This window comes from Struthio camelus, chromosome 18 (genome assembly GCF_040807025.1).
Source record: "Struthio camelus isolate bStrCam1 chromosome 18, bStrCam1.hap1, whole genome shotgun sequence".
Classification (NCBI taxonomy): Eukaryota; Metazoa; Chordata; class Aves; order Struthioniformes; family Struthionidae; genus Struthio; species Struthio camelus.
This window is the reverse complement of record NC_090959.1, coordinates 11,471,227-11,491,457: the sequence shown is the minus strand read 5'-3', so window position 1 is coordinate 11,491,457 and position 20,231 is coordinate 11,471,227. Positions and strand designations below refer to the sequence as shown.

The 20,231-nt window shown below is 42.5% G+C and overlaps 1 protein-coding gene and 1 long non-coding RNA gene across 2 annotated transcripts in view; one reads left to right on the top strand and one right to left on the bottom strand.

Annotated features, from left to right (window-relative positions):
• The window catches only part of TSHZ2 (teashirt zinc finger homeobox 2), a 233,870-nt gene that overhangs the window by 9,696 nt on the left and 203,943 nt on the right, over nt 1–20,231 (bottom strand). The gene's annotated exons all lie outside the window — the stretch shown is intronic.
• Nucleotides 19,087–20,231, top strand: part of LOC104150036 (uncharacterized) — a 101,865-nt gene continuing 100,720 nt past the window's right edge. The window contains exon 1 of the long non-coding RNA XR_695473.2: nt 19,087–19,487. This is a non-coding gene — a long non-coding RNA (uncharacterized lncRNA). The remainder of the gene's footprint in view (nt 19,488–20,231) is intronic.

Sequence of the window (20,231 nt, the reverse complement as noted above, 5' to 3'; positions counted from 1 at the left end):
CAATCAAGAGACCCTCAAGTTCAACCTGAGATCTTGGTATCCATATTGTGTTTAAATCACTGGACTATTGCTGTTATTCCTGGTTGTTGCAGCACCTCCCCTCCCTCTCATTGAAAGGCGTTGTTCTTCCACGAGGCTTTTTTCCATCCTGCAGCTTTGGAAAGTGCTAAGTGGCCGAAACTGTTAAGTTACTTCTGCATAGAGATGGAGGATGCTTGTTTTACTTAATTACAAGATGTGGGTTTAAAAGTTCAGCTGATTGAGTGCTGGTTTGTTCATAGCCTGGGAGAAGGAGACTGAGAAAAGCAGCAGGAAAAAAAAAGTGGAAAAATAGGGTGAGAAATGAAGCAGGAAATAAGTAAAGTGAAAGTCAGTCTGGGGAGAGCACAGAAAAAAAAAAGAAATATGTAACTGAGAAATATCGTATCAGTTCAAGGCCACATACACTTCAGCAAACACAACTTAAATCCTGTGGTGTTCCTTGTATTCTGGCTAAGTCAACTGGAAATTCAGTAGGAACTTTATTTAAAGTAAAATAAACTTTTCAGAAAATTCCATATGAAAACAAAAAAGTCCATTGACTCCATGTTATTTAGCTTACTATTTGGTTTGTTTTACAATATCTTCACCTTTTCAGTTCTCACAGTGATGCTGAGTTCTGCATTGGCAAGCCAGACCTGCTATGGAGAAACTGTTGGAAGAGAAAAAGAGGTTTTGGCAGCTAAATGTAGAGATTTTTGGCACCTGAGAATGCATGGAAGTCAGTTTGAAATTGTGGTGAAAACTTTAGGTCGTTACCTATCACTTAAAAGATATTAAAAGCAATGTATGTTGATACTTTACAATGTTGTCTTTAGGTTTCAGAGGTAACACTCCAGAGCAATTCACACTTTGCAAAGTTACTATTTTTCACTGCAAAAGGACAAAATTGTGTCAGTTTACCCCTTGTTCAAGTTTTAAAGAAGTCCAGAAGCCTTATTATTGTAAAGCTTAGAGCTGGAAGTATAATTCTGTAGTAATCTGGGTCAGATTCTGCAGCAAAGGTCACGGGTACAGAACCACCTTCTACAAACGGCCTGAGTACCAACTGGAGAGATGTCACAGGCGTTTGAACCTTACATTTTTAGGTAGGCTTTGCAGCCTACCTGCTGCAAAGGCAGGAGATGGAAACCGAGATGGAAACACACCTGTGGCATGCTACTTAAGTCCTACCTTGGGATGGTACTAAGATCTCTAGTGGGTCTGAAGTGCAGAGCATCTGTGCAACTCGTGGGTGCTGAAAATCAAACCCGTGGGCTGGTCCGACATAGGCCAGCATGAGGCTGTGGTGAAACAGCTTCATGCAAGAGCCGTAATTCTTGCTTAATTCAGTTCTACCTCCAGAATGTTGTTTGGACAATTAAGTAGCATGTAGTACTACTAAAAGTGCTAATTCTGGGAAGGAATCTTGATTTGAAGCAAAGTAACTGGTTCTCTGCCAGTGGGAAATATTTATCTAGGGCTTGGATTGGAAAACTGCAAAGCCAAACTCCTGATTGCTTTTCCTTTCTCTTCATTGTGAGGAAGATCCTTAGACTCTTGTATTACACTGTGACCAGCTGTAAAATCAGCTTAGTAATATTTCTGGCTGCTCCCACGTCACAGGGGGAATGCACACGGAGAAACATTAAGGACTTTCTTAAATCTCCTTGGCAAAGCTCTTCAAAGGAAGATTAGTCAGGGTGTAGCTCCACATGAAACTCTTTCGGCAACAAAGCCGGCTACAGAAGTTCGCGCCCCTTCCTATCACGTCAAGCCCTCGCCCCAGCCGGACGTGATCCTCTGCGGTGGCAGCGCAGCCGGCTGCGGGGCCGTGAGCTGGGGCTGTCCCCGCTCCAGCTTGCAACGCGGCCGCGCCGGTAGCTGCATGGAGCGGCAATAACTCCAGTGCCGCGCTGGGACTGCACAGCCAAAGGGGAAGGGTGGGAACCTCTTAAACTGGTTTTGCTGCTGCTGGAGAAAAGACAACATGGAGCTACAGCCCCCCCAAAGCTGGAGGGAGGTCTTGCTGCACTGCTGCATGGTTGCAGGGAATTTGGTTTTACCACCTGTATAAAAGCCATTCACGACAATTGTATACGCTTTTGACACTAAGCTTCCAAATACTTGACTAATGGTAACATCCATGCGTGACTAAAATCAATGGGAACTTGGCATTGATTTCAATGGGATGAGTGCTTCCCCTCTAGGACTTTTGCCCAACCAAAGTCTCCATCCTCGGTTTTGCATCGATGTCACTGCAGGCTGGGACAGGACTTTGGGAAATTAATTAGTGTGAGGCCAGATCAATAAGGGTCATGGTTTATGTATTTCATTATCAAGGCTCTAAGAGGTTTGGGGAGTATGTGGAGAGCTTGTAACCCGTGATCTGGGGCACAGGAGCTCGGTGTTCAAATAGCACTTGATGGGCAAAGTTTGTTGCTGCCTGGGCATTTATGGGAATGTGGTTTAACCTGTACTATAAAGAAAACTGTATCATTTTAATTACATCATAAAAATGCCATTGAGGGTGTGCATTATGCTGGTCTTGTACAGCTTATGTGAATTATCAGATGCAGATATTGAAGCTTTGCTTTTATTTAACTTTAATTATCAAGCCATCAACAGATGTAAAAAATTGTACCTATTTTAATGCGAATGTGTCAGAACTCAGGGCTCCTTCTAACAAGCACCTTCCCACTCCTTGTACGTGGCGCAGCTTCCCTTTCTTCATTCAAACCTTACTGTAAAAACACACCTACGAAACCTTTGAAATATGAACTCGCAAACACGTGTGCAATTTGAGGCAACTGTGAGCTGTATGTCAGCGGCTAATGTGAATGTGTCCGTCCTCGGCGGGCTGGCAGCCGCCGTGCTCAGCCGTGCTCCTCAGTTCCTGCACGGCTCCCGTCTCGCGGGCTGAGCGTCGAGGTCGCTCTCCCTCTTTCACACACGCGTGTGCGCGAACACATGCCAGATCCTGTGCTTCCCCCCACCCCTTCCTTTTCCCTTTTCTCCACAGCCAAAAGTCACACTACTTGTGGTTAACACGATGCTTGACTTGCTGGTGGGTGGGATGCAGCAGCTGCCAGCTCAGGGTACTCTTCAGGTCCTTCGCTGGGGGTTTGCTATCCTCGTTTGCTTCTTGGCTTTAACAGGGGAACCTTCACCACTTCAGCGATACTGCTTGAGGTGTGATGGTATTGGATGGTACTGTAGATCCTCTAAGACAATATAGCTTCATGTGCTTATAACTTGTTTTGTATTTTCAGATCTTTGCTAATATCACTTCATCATGTTTTATCAGTTTAGTGGGATACTAATAACCGATCCGCTCACTGAAGTCTGTGGGAGTCTATGGATCAAAACCGTATCATGCTATAGCTGTACCTGCAGTACTACATTGCAGGGCTCCTAAAAGGCCAAAGAGAAAGACACAGCCAGTCCCTTTGTGGTTACCAAACATGTTATCTCTAGATGTCATTTTTGACCTACTTTTGCTAGATTCTTACAGCAGCAGAAAATCTGTTCCTTACAGAATCATGCTCACGTGCACAATACCTAGGTGGGGAGAAAAAGGAAATCTGGATATATTTTATTTCATTTAGGGCTCCTCTCACCATGAATTACAATATTACAGACTCTAAATGTGTTCTCGTTACCCATAATTATAACTAAAATTATATCAGTCTAAACAGTAACTACTGAAATGATTCATACTGATTGTAAGGAGCATGCTCTCTAAGTTATGCCTGCCCATCCATTTTAAAGCCTTGCAGCAGGAATAGCTTCCCAGAAGGTCATTTTACAGCACATTAAATAAATAAATAGAACGTATTTATTTCAGAAAACACACTCTTATTACAGAGGAGCACATTTTGGGAGGGGTAAGAATAACCATTGTGAAACCTAATTTTTTAACTTCTGCCTTGTTCTTGCAGAGGGTGCCCTGCCGCCCCCACACGAACACATGGAAAGGCTCTACATGATATCTGAAGAATAGGGTTCCTAATGTACGTCATATGGAGGTGTATCAGAGTGGCAATGAACTACATTATGCACAGCACACAAATTGCATCCGCTGCTCCCCAACACCAGCAGCAGAGCACAGGGAGAGGTGATGGTTTGGGTAAATACACCAGCACAGCCCATGGCTGTCGCCAGCAGGGCCGCGAGCCCCCTTCGTTCCTGCAGAACAGCCTGGGCTGTGCGTGCTCAGCCTGCGACCACAGCCATAGGGAAAGGGAGGTGCAATAAAAGGTCTCCTTTACTGTAAAACATGTTTCTGTCCCATGATCTAACTCTATGAGAATGTGGGACAAGATAATGGAAAAAAAAATGTGGGCTCCAACTCAGATGTTCCTGGAGGTGTGTCTGCCGAAGCACACAACTGCCTGATCGCAGAAACACCCAGGTGGTGGAATTCAGAGACCTCACTGCCTGGCAGCTTCTTTATGGAAACTACATTTAATAAAAACCTGAAGTCATTAAAGTCTTATTTATCTCAGAAAACTCTTTGTTGAAGGTATTTTGTTACGCGGCAGAGGCCAAGGCCAGATAAAAGACTTCAGGATTTCAGTAGCAAGATCATAAGAGCTCACATCTGCAGCTGGTGCAAAACACCTTATCTGCAGGGGTTCAGTGATGACATCAGCTACTTAGCCTAACAGTTGCAGGCTATAAAATACAAATTTCCTTGAAATCTGCTGAAAAAAAAAAAGAATAAAAGCCCCCCTTCCACTTTCTGAGTTGCTTCTTTTCTGAAATTTCTGATGTCTGTGCATATAATTCTAGATGACTTGGATTTCTCAGCTGTGACCCTGGTAGAGCATAACTCTGAGGAATACGCATATTAGTATTGTGCAGACTACAGCAAACACAGTAAAGCCAGTTGTGGACACGATGGGTATACTGTGGTTGGGCTACACAGATGCAGGACATTTTAGGGATGTGCCTCTGCAGACACGTGCTGACCAGTTGTGCTGCTTGAAACCTATGAAAAAGATGCAGAAATTCCTCTGTGTATACATGCATACATATGTATACATGCATTTCGGGACAAAAAGCAGCCCAGCCAGAGCTTCTAAATATGTGCAGCAGTGTCCAGCTCGCGAGGGTTACTAGACATCCCTGAACACACAGTTAGATCCTCCAAATGCACCTGAGCAACACGGCTTGAGAAAATGCTGACATCTGTTAGCCTGGGCAGTTCCCCAGAGGGCAGACAGTTTCTTCTACGAAGGACTAGACAAGAATCCAGGAGCATTTTAAAAGAAAGAGCAATGAGACACGTTCCCCCACAGACACGGACAAACGAAAGGAGCAGGTCGGGAGGGAGGTGAGGCGTTGCAGCCCCTCGGGGCTCAGCTAACGAAGATGCCAATCAGCTGGGTGAGCAGCGCAGCGTGAAAACGGGCAGAGGCCACTTACGTTGCATTGCTGGTCAAAGCAGCCCCTTTCCCACCTCCTTAAGCGACTGCTCACCAGTGCAGTTACCCTGCTTGGTTTACTGGTAAGCTGACTGTACGGTGCCTCAGGCTGGGGGACTATTTAGCCTGAAAATAACCAGCCTAAAAAAAAAAAAAAGTTGTTTTTAATGCTGATAGTTTGGGCAATCTGGGTCTTTGCGAGGGTCCCAAGCAGCTACGGCAGTGATCGAGGTGTAGGGATGGTGCCGGCGGGGATCACTGCTGGGAGAAAGGCGTGCTCCGCCGTTCCTCGCTTCCTGCGGAGATGGCCACAAGAGGAGGAAAAGGCAGCGGGCTGGCCATTAAAGCCCTCTTCGCACCCCAAAAGAGTGGGAGTTTGGGCAAACCGTTCACCTCCTTGCACTCCTCAGCTGTCTTTTGATAGACTGAGTCAGGCTAAAAATTAGGGGCTGCAGCTCCCTGTATTTTCACAGACACTGAGTGAAATCCTGGCCTTGTGGAAACAATGGGATTCCTAGGCCAGGATTTCACCCCTGATCTCATCTTGGGCCTCCAGGTGACATAGGATCCACACACATGTTCAGCAATAAGGGCGAGTACATATGATATCTAACAGGCGCAGAGCGAGAGAGGTCCTGACACTTCACTCGTCCCTCCTGATCGCTTGTGCGTTCAGACAAAGCCCAGCGCGGGGGTATCTGGAAGGATGACAGGCTTGTAAGGAGGTGGGGGCGGGGGGGAGAAAAAAGATTTAAAAAAAGGGGAACATTTAATTTGTTGTTTTTCCTATAAATAAAGCATAGTCATCAAATCACAATGTATTTGAGAGCACATGTTATTGACAGCCTATTCTTGGAGAAAAAAATGTGGATTTTTTGGCAAAGTTTCTCTATTTGCTAAAGATTAAATTGTTCATTGTACAGGGCACCATCTGCCCTTGGAGAGAGATTTAGTTGATGGCAGCTGCAACCAAAGTGTGGAAGATATAGCTGAATTTCTGGTTTCTTTTCAACTAGCAACTGTCATTACAGGTCACATGCAAACTGTGTCATTTTCTGTGACAAGCAGGTTCTGTAGACTAGGGTGCTTGCTACATTTTAAAATGCCACCTGTATGCATCCCAGAAGAGAAATAGCTTTTGTAATGCACCTTGAAAAAGTGAATTTAGAGCAGATAAGACAAAGCAATTATGGTTCAACCGTCTAGACACCGGCTGCGGGTAGGAACTGGGTTCGAGTCCTAGGTTTACAGGGATGGATGTCGGGTGTACCGGCAGGTCGCTTAAAGCTAGATTTCCCCAAGTAATTTAGGAGCTTAAAATCCAAAATTGTCATCTGGAAGTGTTTACTCAACTGCTGCCTAATTCCACAATTGCCTCCTTGTTTCCCTTGTGATGTAATCCCAGGTTAGACTGAAATCCACATTTTTCAAATCTGAAAAGAACCCAACTTGAAGACGTAGGGGGTGGGTGTTCTCCCAGCTCCACCTCTAGAGCTCTGCCGTTAACGTTTCAGGACTCATTGTGAGAGAGTAAAGGACAGTCTGCTGGGAGACCCGCAGCTCCAATCTCCGCTTTCACAACTATTTTGATCTTTCACAAAAATTTGTCACTGGCTAAAATGAACACTTTGAGTAGAAAATTCACAACTCTTCCCTTTCCCCTGAACACCCTAACCGCTCTGGTGGAGAATCATGTCCCCTTTCTCTGCTGAACATAATGGGAGGGGAGAAGCTACTGGCAAATTTTATTAGGACTAAGAAACAAAGCAAAACAAAAAAGCAAACCCAAACTTCTTCGCTTTCATCCCTGCCTCGCTATGAAAGTGCCTTCACATTTCCCAGCTCGCTGACAATATTTCAGAGTGGTACATCACACAGTCTCCTCTGGAACGGCAGGCACTGTCAGCGCTGCGAAAAAACTAGTCTCTGGATTTTACTTCACAAAGATTCCGTCTAAAGCATTTCTATAGAGAAAAGATTTTTGAAATTTGTGAGCCTTGCAGCGTTGCACACAAGGATGAGTTCCGGTTAATTTTCTTCTGATGATTTCCGCATTTTGTGCAAGAAAAACAACAGCCACTATTGCCTTAAGACAGACTGAACTCGTTGTAACATGCCTAGATATAAGGAAAATTCTTCATGTGAAAGAACTTACAAGACATAAATTTGTTACCAAGTTTATTTTGTTCAGTTCAACTTTTTGGTCTTCTGTAACATTTCATCGTGGTGGAATGGGGTCATGTTTTCACTCACACTGCTACTGCTGGTAAATCCTTAACACAACTGGTGGGATGTGTGATTCAATCTATATTTTTAGATAAAAAGTTCTTTTTTTAATAGGTAGAGGTTTGCCCTTCCTACAAATTGTTGTTCACCAGTTCCAGGCATCAGCTCCTCTTTCCGATTGCTCCACGATGCGCCCAGCCCATTCGGGCCATATCCCTTTGGGAAGGTTTACACTTCCATTTTTCAGTTCTGCTGCAGAGCAGAAACACATGTTTCAACCTCTGCTCTTTGCTTATGCAGATACACCAGGTTATTCACTTCAGTGATTTGACTCAACTCAGTGGTTTCCAGGATCAGGGCCTTTAAAGAGAAATGTCCAGAAACATCCAGAAAAATATTTCAAACCACAGACTATGCTTGTTTGGGTTACCTTATGCAGAAAGCATTAATCTGTAGGAGAGGAAGGCTGCTTGCATGAATTAATGTTGAATACGCTGGTTTATCTTTTCTTTGGGAGGAAGCACGTAAAAGGCAAGTTCCCACCTTAAAACCCAAACTGGCGCGCCCACTGCAAACTGCAGGCAAATCACCTGCTCCGTGGTGCCAGAACTGCACATGCTCTTCCACTGCTGATGTAGCCACAAATATACCACATGCTGCTTACTTGAATTCGGATCATGGGGAGACAGGAATCATTAGAGAGCAGGAGAAGCTCCTAAGCATAAAGAAAACTTCCCTGTTTGTCTCCTCCGCGAAGCCTGTTTTATTCCCTCTTTGTGCACTGACAGCCTTGATGAGGCAATGGATGTTATAATCCTGTGCAATCGCTTTTGGGAGTAGCATCATTAGGGTACAACTGTTCGGTACCACAGTAGCTGCGAATTTCCAGGCAGACCCAGTTTCCCAGTCACTGCAATGTGTTTAGCAATACTGGTGGGTGAACGGGACAGCCAGGGTCAGGTGTTTCATTCCTGGTTACGTTTCCTTTGCTGCCAGAGCGCCCCGAAAAGCCAGGTAAATTAGACTTGGAGAAAGGGACGCTGCATCTTTGAGTAATGAGGCTGGGAAACAGGGAACGCATTTTCTACTAGCTCATGTCTCGCTGTACGGCATTCCGATTTCGTGACACTTCATAATAAATCATTGCTTATCACTCACATGGGAACATAACATGGTTCAAGTTAAGATTCGTTAGTGATTGTAAAGAAGAAACATGAATTACTCTATATCAGGGCTTTTTGATCATTTTTCTGTCCAGTGCAGGCATTTTTTTTTTATCGGTATATTTACTGTAACTGTTGTTTAAAGCATAAATAAAAAGGAAAAGAAAGAGCAGAAAATATGAATAATGAAAATAAATTTATTTGTCTTATTTATGTGTTTATGTAAGCATTTGGCAATTACTTTGCACAGCCGCTTGTATTCAGTGTCACAGACTGCTGCACCAACATAAGTTTCAAAGGCTGGGATTTTATATACGTGTATGTGTATATATATGTGTGTGTGTATATATATGCATATATATACATATATATACACACACACGTGCATGTGTATGTGTGTATAAAATTTGAAATGCCAGTGCATTCACATCCTGGAGGAGAAGTTTCTAGCAGATGCCTGAATTTCTAGAGCCAGGCTTGCATTGTCGTCTGCCATGGAGCAAAGATGGTTTGGGACAAAGGCAGGAGCCTGGTGCCATCCCCGCGTTGGCATGGCCTTGGCGTGGATCTGCTCCCTGCTTGGCCCTGAATATCCAAGAAGCGAAACGGCTGGAAACCATCCCTGCTTCAGCCTCGCTGGGCCTGCAAGTGAGCTCAGGGATGGGGAAACATGGGGTTGAGTGGGATGGATTTTGGGAATATATCCGACTGCTGAAGCTTATGGGTTTACAGATGACATCAGTAGTGTTTTAGGGGAAGGGTAAGTTTATTATAGAAATATGTACTAACTGAAAAAATGTGTCCTTGGAAGCTTGGAAAAATAAAGAATTACAACAAATGTGCAGAAATTCCTCACCCCCCCCCCCCAATCTATTCCTTCCCTTTTGTCACATATAGTTTTTTTTTTTTTTAATTTTCTTTTCTTTACCTTTACAGTTTGATTGTGGGAGGTACCTAAAACTGTAGGATAACCCGAGAGAAATCAGGTAAGGTAAATATTTACTGCAGCTATGGCTTTGATTATTCCCCTTTCAGTAATTTGCTATTTACTATATTAATCAACTATATAACATGTCATTTCTACTGCTCCCTGGCTGAATAATTTCCAAAACTACAAACAGCTTTCAAGATAGTTGCCAGACAGGCGCAAATTAATACTTTCAGAAATTCTTCCTAGAAACAAGTCCATGAACAGAATTTTTTGCACCCTATATATGTATAAAGGAAATAGATCTGGGTAAAAAACAACTACCAAAGGGATTTCTTTATTGTTTTCAACAAATTCTTGCTTATATTTTTTCTTTTTTTTCCTCCAGATGAATATTTGTCTTTTAACAAAAACAACAAATGCGTTCATGTTTAACTTTGCTGGAGTGAGTTCTCTGGTAAATATGAGACAAACGGCAAAGGAAGTAAACATATAGCTAAGTGTTTGCAGGATTAGGGACTTAATTTGGCAGTTACAAAAAGAAGAGACCTGATCTTCTTTTACTCAGGCAAATAATCCCCTTGATTTGTGGGACAACGTGTCCCGCTGAAATGGCATATGACCAAGGGACTGTAAATTCAGGCGCCTGATCCATCTGATCTCTTTCCCTGACGCTGCAAATCGCAAGTAGTTGTGGTTGTGCTGGCCATTGTCTTTGATCTCCAGCGTGCTCTCTTAAACTCAGTTTAGCTTCTTGTGTTTATGCTCTAGGTTTCTGTAAGACTTTCCCTTGTGCTCAGAGAAATCTCCAAACCATATACAATGAAAGCATTATGCACAAACATGTGAAATCCCCCAAGTTTTTACAAGAAGAAATCTGTTGTGGTAGAGCACAACAGTAGATGCAGTTATTATATATTACTTTTGACCTTATTATCTGTTTCACCTGCTACCAATGGATGATTATGTACAGGAATTAAAAACCCCAGGTCTTGACCAAGGAGAAAGATATAGTTTCTGTATATGTTTATAATATATGTGATACAGAGTCTTAATCTGATCTCAGTTGCAACAGTATAGTGAATGGGATTATTCTGCATTTATTTTGGCTCACACTAAGGTGGCGTTTTTGCCCCATAAGCTCCCCATAATTTCTGTAAATGGAACTGCCTTTGTCAGCGTTGTTAATATTCCTCCACAGAAATGGTATTAAAAGGCATCATATGCACCCTGCAATCTCATGGTTTATCTTCAAAAAATGAGGAATTATAGTAAATTTTTTGTTGTTCTCTTTTTTTTCTGTAGGAAAATGGCTTAATAGCAACCCCAAATGGAGCCCCAGACAAGACAGTGCATCTTCAAAATGTTAATTCTACTGCAAACCATGCCTGGGTTAAAAACAGATATTGAAACAGGGGGATAAATATTTGACAATGCTGTTAAGGCAACTTTGCTAACGATTTTTGAACAACCTCCAACTGAGGTCTAAATGTCTGCAATATCCATAAACAACTCTATACTGTCCAATTAGGGAGACAAAGACATAGAGTCCTGTCAGGAAGATTTGCATGGCTAAGTGTCTGAGATCACAGAGACGATGAGGGATCGTTCGAGTGATGGGGGATGCACAGAACGGATGACTATCATTACGATATTACAGAGGCTTACACCTTCCCAATTACCGGCAGGATTCATTAATTACTGCTGCATTTCCCTAATAGAATCCTCTCTCTTTGGCTTATCGCTACCTTCCCTCTGTCTACGTAAACCCACAACTCAGCAGTCGATCACCTGTGAAAAATTAGATGGTGTAGCTCCTAGTGGCCTACTTAAAATGAAAAGGCAACTGAATAAGAAATAAAGAGCAAAAAAAATGGGGGCTGTAATGCAGATATGCGGGAGCTACAGGGGCGGCATCGGACGGGTTTCGAATTCTCTCGTTATTGAACTGTTTGAGAAAAAAATCAGTGGCAGCTGCGGAGAGAAGCATCATGGTGGGTTTAAAAGCACAATGGAAGCATTTTACATAGACATACGCACACGCACAAACTATGGGCAGATTGCAGAGTAACAATTACTTAAGGCCTGCTAGGCTGAAGTTTCACAGCTAAGATTGGTGAATATTACAGGGGCTCGATGCTGTTGCAATCGACTGAGCCCCATTAAAGATAATGGTGTGAGCATTTCCATGCTGTCATCGTGTTACTATCAACAGCATTATCAGTATCAACTGCTTTTACAATTAGGCACAATGGCTCTTCCTGCACAAAGACGTAGCAACCACCAAACTCCTTTTCTTTTTAAATACACTGAAAAGAGCGTAGATTTCAATCCTTCATCTGTTCACAGATGAAACAGCATTTCCAAATCATCACTGATAGCATTTTTTTCCTCCCATTCTAAGGACGGCCAACTGTTCTCAGCGATTTCTATTACATTTCCTACCTATTATTTCATGTAATGGCATTCCTTAAATTTTAAATTAGCTTTGAAGAATAAAAATAATTGAATTCCTGCTGTTTTGTGTACATAGAGGGTGACAGGAGCTAATGTGATAATTTAAACTGTAAATGAGTCTTCACTTTGTGTTCATTAATTACAGCTAATTACTGAATTACAAACCTTCTTGGTTAGGCACTGTTATGTATTCATGTAGCATGTTGGATTTCCAGCTGGTAGAAAACTGTTTTATAGACTTACAAGCTGACACACCAAGCTACCGCTGAAACAATTCAGTCTGAAAAATAAAGGAAGGGTGGGAGGCACGTAAGTGCTCCAGCTCTTTGAATTCACTGAATGATGAGAAACAGTGCTTCCAACTTACACCTCAGGTAAGTGAGGATCTTGTGTATATAATTATAAAATACACACTGTGGTTGTTAGGGAGAAACACAAGGATTTGAGCTGCTGTTCTGGGCGAAGAGCACGAATCTGCTCTGCCGAGACCTGTTTTACACTTAGTGTTAGTCCCCTGGTTTAAGCTGAGTTACTCTCTTTGCAGAGGAATATCAGTGAGACGGAAATGAAGCCCTTTCACATGGGGCCAATGCTCTTAGCACAGACTCTTCAGCTATGCTCATGAACAGCAGGGCTGTAATATAAAACTGAAAATCCAAGCAAATATGCAGTGTATTCCATATGTAAGTGCTTATTGTTCCTTACTGAGGGATCGTATGTAATGCTGTAGGGCTGTCTTGAGCATTTACTCAACATTTTCTGCATCTAATGGTTCTGTCCAAACCCCTCATTTAGATATGTCTTTGTCTGCTGATGTTTCATACTAGAGCCAAATGCACTAGCTGAAGTCTATCTCCGCAAAGCGAGCGAGCAGCAGGAGTACCACAGTTGACAACACCAGCCATGCTAAGATTTTGCAAGCTACGAAGCTCGGTGCCCAGAGAGAGAACTCTGACAAGCGGCAAAGTAAGCGAGCAAGGCAAAAAACTAAGTTATGTTGTTGATCGATATATAGACAGAAGACAGAGAGAGAGAGACTTTTCTCTTTTATTAGCACCTGCATTTTTCTCTGGTTTCACATGCTTTTTTCTCTTTTAACAAAACAGGCCCACACTCTCTCCAATCTGTATTTTCAATGCCAGTGATCTTGTAGGGACGCTCTGGGCAAGGCAAATAACCCTGTTGTAACCCGGCCCTTGCTCGTGCCTGGGTGAGCGCGTCTGCTGACAAAGCCCTCTTCAGCAACAGGCAACCAAAACACTGCTTCATGCTCAGAGTAACAGAGATTGCAAAAAGCTATTGAATAAAAAAAATTAATTTTAAATTGTTTAGTTAGTTTTTCTATGACCAGCTTTGCCTTTGAGGGCTGGGAAGACCCTGATCAAAGGCGCTTCCCTGAGGCCCTGCCCTGAGGGGACAAAGCTGGGTTTGGAGAGCAGAGTCTTCTCAGAAGACCACAGTGTCTTCTATAGCCTATATCGGAAAAATTTAACTGAATAATATATAAATAGCTAAAAAGGAAGGGACAGATTCTCAGCTGATGTAAAGCTATGCAGCATCATTAATTTCAGGAGAGTTATGTTGATTCACAGCAGCCGAGGATGTGGCTCAATAGATTTGTAATAATGAAGACTTTGATGAGAGGCTCCTGAAAGCGGTAACACTAACGTGTGACTGCTCACATAAACACCAGTTCGATGACAAGGCTTTTCTGCCGAAGAACTAGTCTGTGCCTTCAGGTTTAATGATAAGTCCTAGTCTTTTGTCCTTAAATAATCGTTTTCATTTGGAGAGTGGCAAAGTGACTTGTCCTAACACCAACAGAAATTCAGTAGTAGACTCAGCATCGGGATTCATGTCATGTCCTATTCCCTAATCACCTTCTCATGCTGCCTCTTCTCTTTTGGGGTACAAAAAGATATGGGGAAATCAGGGGAGATGGCAGACGTGCAGGCAGAAATTCCTTTCTTCCTGGGGACAGTTGCTCTCCTCTATCATATAATGATAATGACTTTCATTAATCTTCTGTAGGTCTTTCATCCAAGCATTCTTTTCATTCTACATATACAGAAACCATTTAAATGCTACTATATATTAAGCAAAAATGAAAAGTCTTAATATCGCATTTTAAAAATGTCACGAGTAGTAACGCTGTGCAGCACGGTGCCTACAGAGGCTCAACATGACTAAAGAGGCAAGACTGCTGTGCAATAAGTTATCAACTACCCTTTCTAGGCAGTCTCTTACTGAACTTGTTTTCATGTCTCACTCCTTTTTGATCTGACAGTCTCCAGCATGCAAATTTGCACTACAGCTAGGCATTTCAAATGTGCCAGAGGGAAGCAGGGGCCTCACACCTATTGGTAGATTAGTGCGCCTAATGCCCTTTCGCTTTTTTTTAGCATAAAGGCTGATTACTCCATTAGTTGAACAACTAGGAAGAAATGACAAGGAACTAACAAGAGAGTAACACTGTATTTTCTATTTATTTTCTTCCGTTGCAGTAGTGCTAATTAGAACGAGTAGTTCTTGATACAGTGCTTTGGGGAATGCTGATGAGGAGCACACAAAAGACTGAAGTGCCTCTTCTGCACAGCATCGGATGTAGCAAAACACAGCACCCTCTCAACTGCCATTATCTTAATCTCCCGCAGTATCTCAGCATTTGGGACATTATGGTACTTACATATTAGAGGCTGTATATACTGGCTTTCTGAGGTCTAAACCCTTACTTTGGGGGATTAATACCATGTTAACTTGCAACTTATCCCAACAAAATATGCTTTCAAGCAGAAGTACAGAGCCTACTTGGTGCTGGTGGGAGGGGAAGCAAGAATTACGTGGGGAATCTGACTTCTGCGCTGATGTGAACTTTGTGCTACCTGTGCGCCCTTTGCTGGCGGGGGAATGGGCAGACCTTGGTGGGGGGTTGTTACTCATCATACAGCACGCCAAAATCTTGTAACCCACCCAATTTCAGCTCTTTGGACATGCTGGCTTGCCCCTTTGGGAAAAAGGGAGAGTGAGAGACTGCTCTAACTTCCAAAATGCCACCAGCAACAGCTTTTCCTTCGAAGATTTTCTCCCCCTCTGAGGCTTCGGAAGGGGTCATGGGGATGAAGGCTCTTTGGGTAGGTCTGCACCTCTTTTCTATTCACCAAGGTTTGATTCTCTTTATGAGCATGATCCGCCAATCCGTAATCAAGGGTTAATTTCACAGCTCACTGCTTCATCTAGCATAATATCCATTCAGACTAATTAAATCTGTCTAATAATGTGAGTGTCTTTGTCTTTGTTCTTTCCATTCTTTGTTTTACACCCTTCACATCTCATCTCCAGAACTACACGCCATCACACTCTGCTTGACAAGCAGAATCCATCCCTAAAATTAAAACATTCCTGACCTATCTGCGATGACAAGGCAAGCAAGCTTCACAGCGCTGCGGCCCATGAAGGGAGCTGACACATTTGTTTTTAATTTCAAAAGAGTAGAAAGTGAAGATCTGACCCTGTCAATCAGGCCCTGTGACAAGTTTAATCATTGCTGCCCCACAAAAATCACGGCTAAATAGGAATGCAAATAATGTATCACAGGGCTCTTATAAATGCTAATCAAGGAGAAGTAATCAACTGACAATTTCACTGATCTCCTTTCTGAAGAAGTCAGTCAACGCACTGTCTCTGGACCACAAAGAAAAGAAAAGACAAAAGGCATAGATGCCGTTTCCCAAAAAAACCTATCCTTTTTCAGGGCTTTCTTTTTCTTTTTTTTTAGAGAAAAACAGAGAATTCACTCTTTTTGATCCTCTACTGAACTTTAAAGCAAAGCTGTTTCTCAGGAACTTGAACAGTTATATGTCAAGTGTACTTTATTAACAGTACCCTCCCAACTCAGAGACAGCACTTGGAAACTCCTGCTAAAATAAAAATCTTCATTTGTCTTTGTCATTCATCCATCTTCAAAATTCTTTTCCATCTTAACAGCTTCTGTCCTCTACGGGCAATATATTTAGTGATATATGAAGTTTTACAAGTGGAAAGCTAATAGTTGAGATCACTTTTTTTTTTTCCTTAGCTGCTCCCCTCCCCCCAGAAATGGAAAAAAAAAAATCCTGCTTGGAATTTATTTCAGCGTAAAGGCTGTCTTCAGTACAAGGGTTTTTAACAGACTATCCTTTTATGACCTTTTTAATGTGGTAAAGAACAGACAGTGCAGGCTTAGTTCCAGTCTTTCACACATGAATTCTACATGGCAAAAAGTCATGGCTTAACCCATGTGCAGAAGAGAGAAGGACCCAGAACAGCCAGATGCACAAGATTTGTGATGCCATTTATTATCATTTTTCTGTGGTTTACTCTGGTAAGCTGCGGTTCGCTGTGGTAGGTCCTGATGGAGTCCATCAAGCATTAGAGTTACTGTATTGGCACAAAACAAAAGGATATGATTTGGCCAATGAAACTCAATGCAGGGGAGATGTAAGTAGTATAAAGATTGCTGGAAGAGGTAAAGTTCAAAGAATCTAGTCGTTTGAAGTTTTTTTTTCACTAAACTACTTCCCTGCACCGAGCCAGTATGTAAAATGCAACAAGTAACTGGAGGAGGGCTTCAGCAACAGAGATTTAGACTACCAGCAAGATATTGTACACAGTAGAAAATTTCCACTACTACAAAACCTTCCGCTTTACAGCCCATGACAGTTACCCACAGGATAGATAGAGCAGCAAGAGCAGCTATGTCAAAACATCTTCTCTCAGGCTTCATCTCTCAGGCTGCTAGAGATTAGAGGCTGGCTGCGCCGTAGCCCATCTGGGCTCATAGATTTGCTTTGCTGTGTATGACTGCGGTAACTCTTATTACTGGGGAAGATGCCACCAAATCCTTTTCGTACTGGCCACTGAATCCCCCTCTGAATCACCCTGATTTACAAATGAGCAATGAAAGATGGGAACAATCTTTGGTCACTCCCAAGTTTCCAATTGAAAGAAGCTTTGAGGCAGCAGCAGTAGCTTCTGTGCCAGTTCTGTAAGATATTTGACCTCAAGCTTTCTCATGCAGAGTTTACTGCTAGACAGGGATGCTCCCAGCAGCAAACTCTCCATAAAGGATGTATGTGGAAGGTGGGAGTAAAAAACAGGAAAAGAAATTGAAAAGCGCTTTGCAGTTGTCATGTCACTTAGCAACAAACTTTTCTACTTCACATCAACACTGGCATAGTAGAGAGATTCACAAAGCACACTTGCTGAAATCTGGGGTAAGCAGAGAAAGTAGGAGGGAAAGAAGGAACTCAGTAATCAGCTAATCACAGAGGGTTTTCACTTACGGTATGTTATGTCTCATCTGAGATATGTTTTACATTACAGTCCGAGGGAGTTAGGCCCTCTCTTCTACAGGATCTAGTAGTCACCGATCTCCTGAATACTACTGCAGAGCGAATTGCACAAACACTTTGAGGTGGAAAACCAAAGTTTAGCCATTTGTTTCCCAAATGGCTTCCATCTAAGTGGTCACTCTTCTTCTGTCAGTAGCTCTACTCTCAGATGAGTTTCTGCTTCAGCTTCCTAACCTCTTCCCTTTAGGATTCCCACTCTTTCATTCTTTTCTCTCTCTTTGGTTCCTGTATTTTCATGAGAAAATCCAGGCTTGCAAGTCCTCAACCCCTACTTCTTCCAGATGTTAAATCTGTGGCTTCTTCTGGCTTTTTACCAGCTATTCCTATCAGGTAGAGAATGTATCTGGATCTTTTTAAAAGGGTGTAGGTGCTCTTCCTGAAAAACTAAATGACTAAAATCAAAAACTCTAGCAAAAAAGAGAGACCTATGCAGGCCACCTTGCAAGTTCTAAGGAGGATGATAAGCTGGGAACTTCTCTATTTTAATTATATCACTTGCCCTCATTTGTTTAGCCTCAAAGGGTTAGGATTCAATTGTTATCTGCTCCCATACTATTAAAGGCCAACTGACTGGCTGAAGGGCTGATTGTCAAGAAAACATGAGGAAACCTACTCTGTGTGATTCAGGTATTCGCTGAGCTACTAATCCTTTGCTCAGGAGAAAAAAAAACCTGCAGGAGCGGGTCTGAATGTGTGCCATTCCTATGGTTGCTCTCTGAATATAACGCTCTGCAAAGTGTATGAAATATTGCACACATAGAGCATTAGTATGTGCCAAATTAATAACATGCATTATCTAGCAGCCATGCAGTGATGCTTATTGCACAATTCTAAATCATCCTAATGGGAAGGAAAAATGAGAATCCATCACTTTGTGCCTGATTTCCTCTCCTTGTAATTACAAAAAGTGACTTTTGCAGACGGAATTGTTTTAGATGCACTATGGAAAGCTGGGCATTGCCAAATGACCAGAGCATGTCACTAGCAACCAGGAGCTCCCGAGCTCTGCTCCTGCTGTAAGCTCAGAGGGTGTTGTTTAGCTCGTTAGAAAGCAACTGCACTTCTATCCTAGTATGCCTTACTTGGGGGTTGTGGAGTGACAGCCTGATTTTTACGTCTATTGCACACAATCACACACACATGCACATTACACCTTAATTTTAACCAAGCATTCAGCACTTGTGAATATATAAGAATATAAATGGTGGTACGCACACGTTCAAACTACACTGCTAATCAAGTCTGCCTTCGTCCCCCTAGACACACATGCACGCACACATACTCCCGAACTCTAAAGAAATCTTGCCAAATGGAGAAGAGACTCTTATTTTTTACAGCTGGGTTTCGTTTTTGCAGCTGCCAAGTAGCAAAGAAAAGTAACCCTGGTGATCAGGCCAGAGGATATGTCCTGTGCTTTTGAGCAGGCTTCCTGGAAGGAGAGACAATAGCCGACCACTCGAGCAGCCTAGCCTCGGTGCAGGGCCATCACACTGGGCTGCTGCTAGCTAGCAGGATTCAGCACAGAGCGGATGCTAATAAACTTTTGGCTGTTCATTGTGCTTAGCCAAAAACCTAAAGAAATGTTGCAAAGGTGAATGAGACTTTGGCACAGTAAAGGATCACAAGAATTCATTTTTGGCAGCCTTCAAATGCTGCGCTGCTGGGCCAAAGATGAGCTCCAACAGGGTTTACGCTGCAGACTGTGTTGGCTGTGAAGCTCAGTCGGTAGCCCTGTACACTACACGCTTGCCTTATTTTGCTTCATACCATCATCAGAATCAAGAAGAGAATTTAGCTTGGAGATGATCTCTCGTCCTAGTCAAAGCTAATGTGAGAAAGGTTCAGTTCTCCTTGCCGTTCTCCCGCGAATGCAAAGGTAAGCTGCTGGGGCTTGGAGCAATTACACTCAAAAAGATGGTCACAAAGCTAAGGGCATTGCTGCTATGTTGTTTGGTTCTCGTAGGCTCTTCTGGGCACCCAGCAGAGCTTACTAACAATGTTAACACCTTCTGGACATCAGAGTGATGATGCACAGAAGCTTCGTTTGTCATTTTCAGCCCAAGACTTAAACTCACCTGAGAGGTGGAATTAGGATTGGCACGACTCAGCGTAACGCAGGGAGTACAGCATTATGTATTAACTCAAACACTTGTTATCTGGCTCAGAAAAGGAAATTCTGCACTAAAAATCCAAATGTATAGTAGCATAATATGCTGCTATGATAGTATGATAGTAGCATAATCTGTAAACTCAAGTAAATTAATGCTATTATCTTACATGAAGAAAACATTAATATAGATGACCATTACATAATATAAGTTAACAAAGCTTAATAATATGTTTACTCAATGTAGGCCTGTTTTGACACAATGCAAGCTGTGTAAACTTTCTCCGGAAACTAGGAATTTTTATATTTGTATGAATATATATAGTAACGCTTAATTTTGAAAAAAAAGGTGGTCTTGGAGGTAAGGCATTCAACCTGTAACACAGAAGACTACTGAAATTCTGACAACTTTGAGTAAAATTCAGAGGAGCTCTGCTTCCATGTTTGGAATAATTGAGCTATCATATCTGTGTCTGTCAGATGTCAGTCATGCCTCAGCTGTATGTGGTGAAT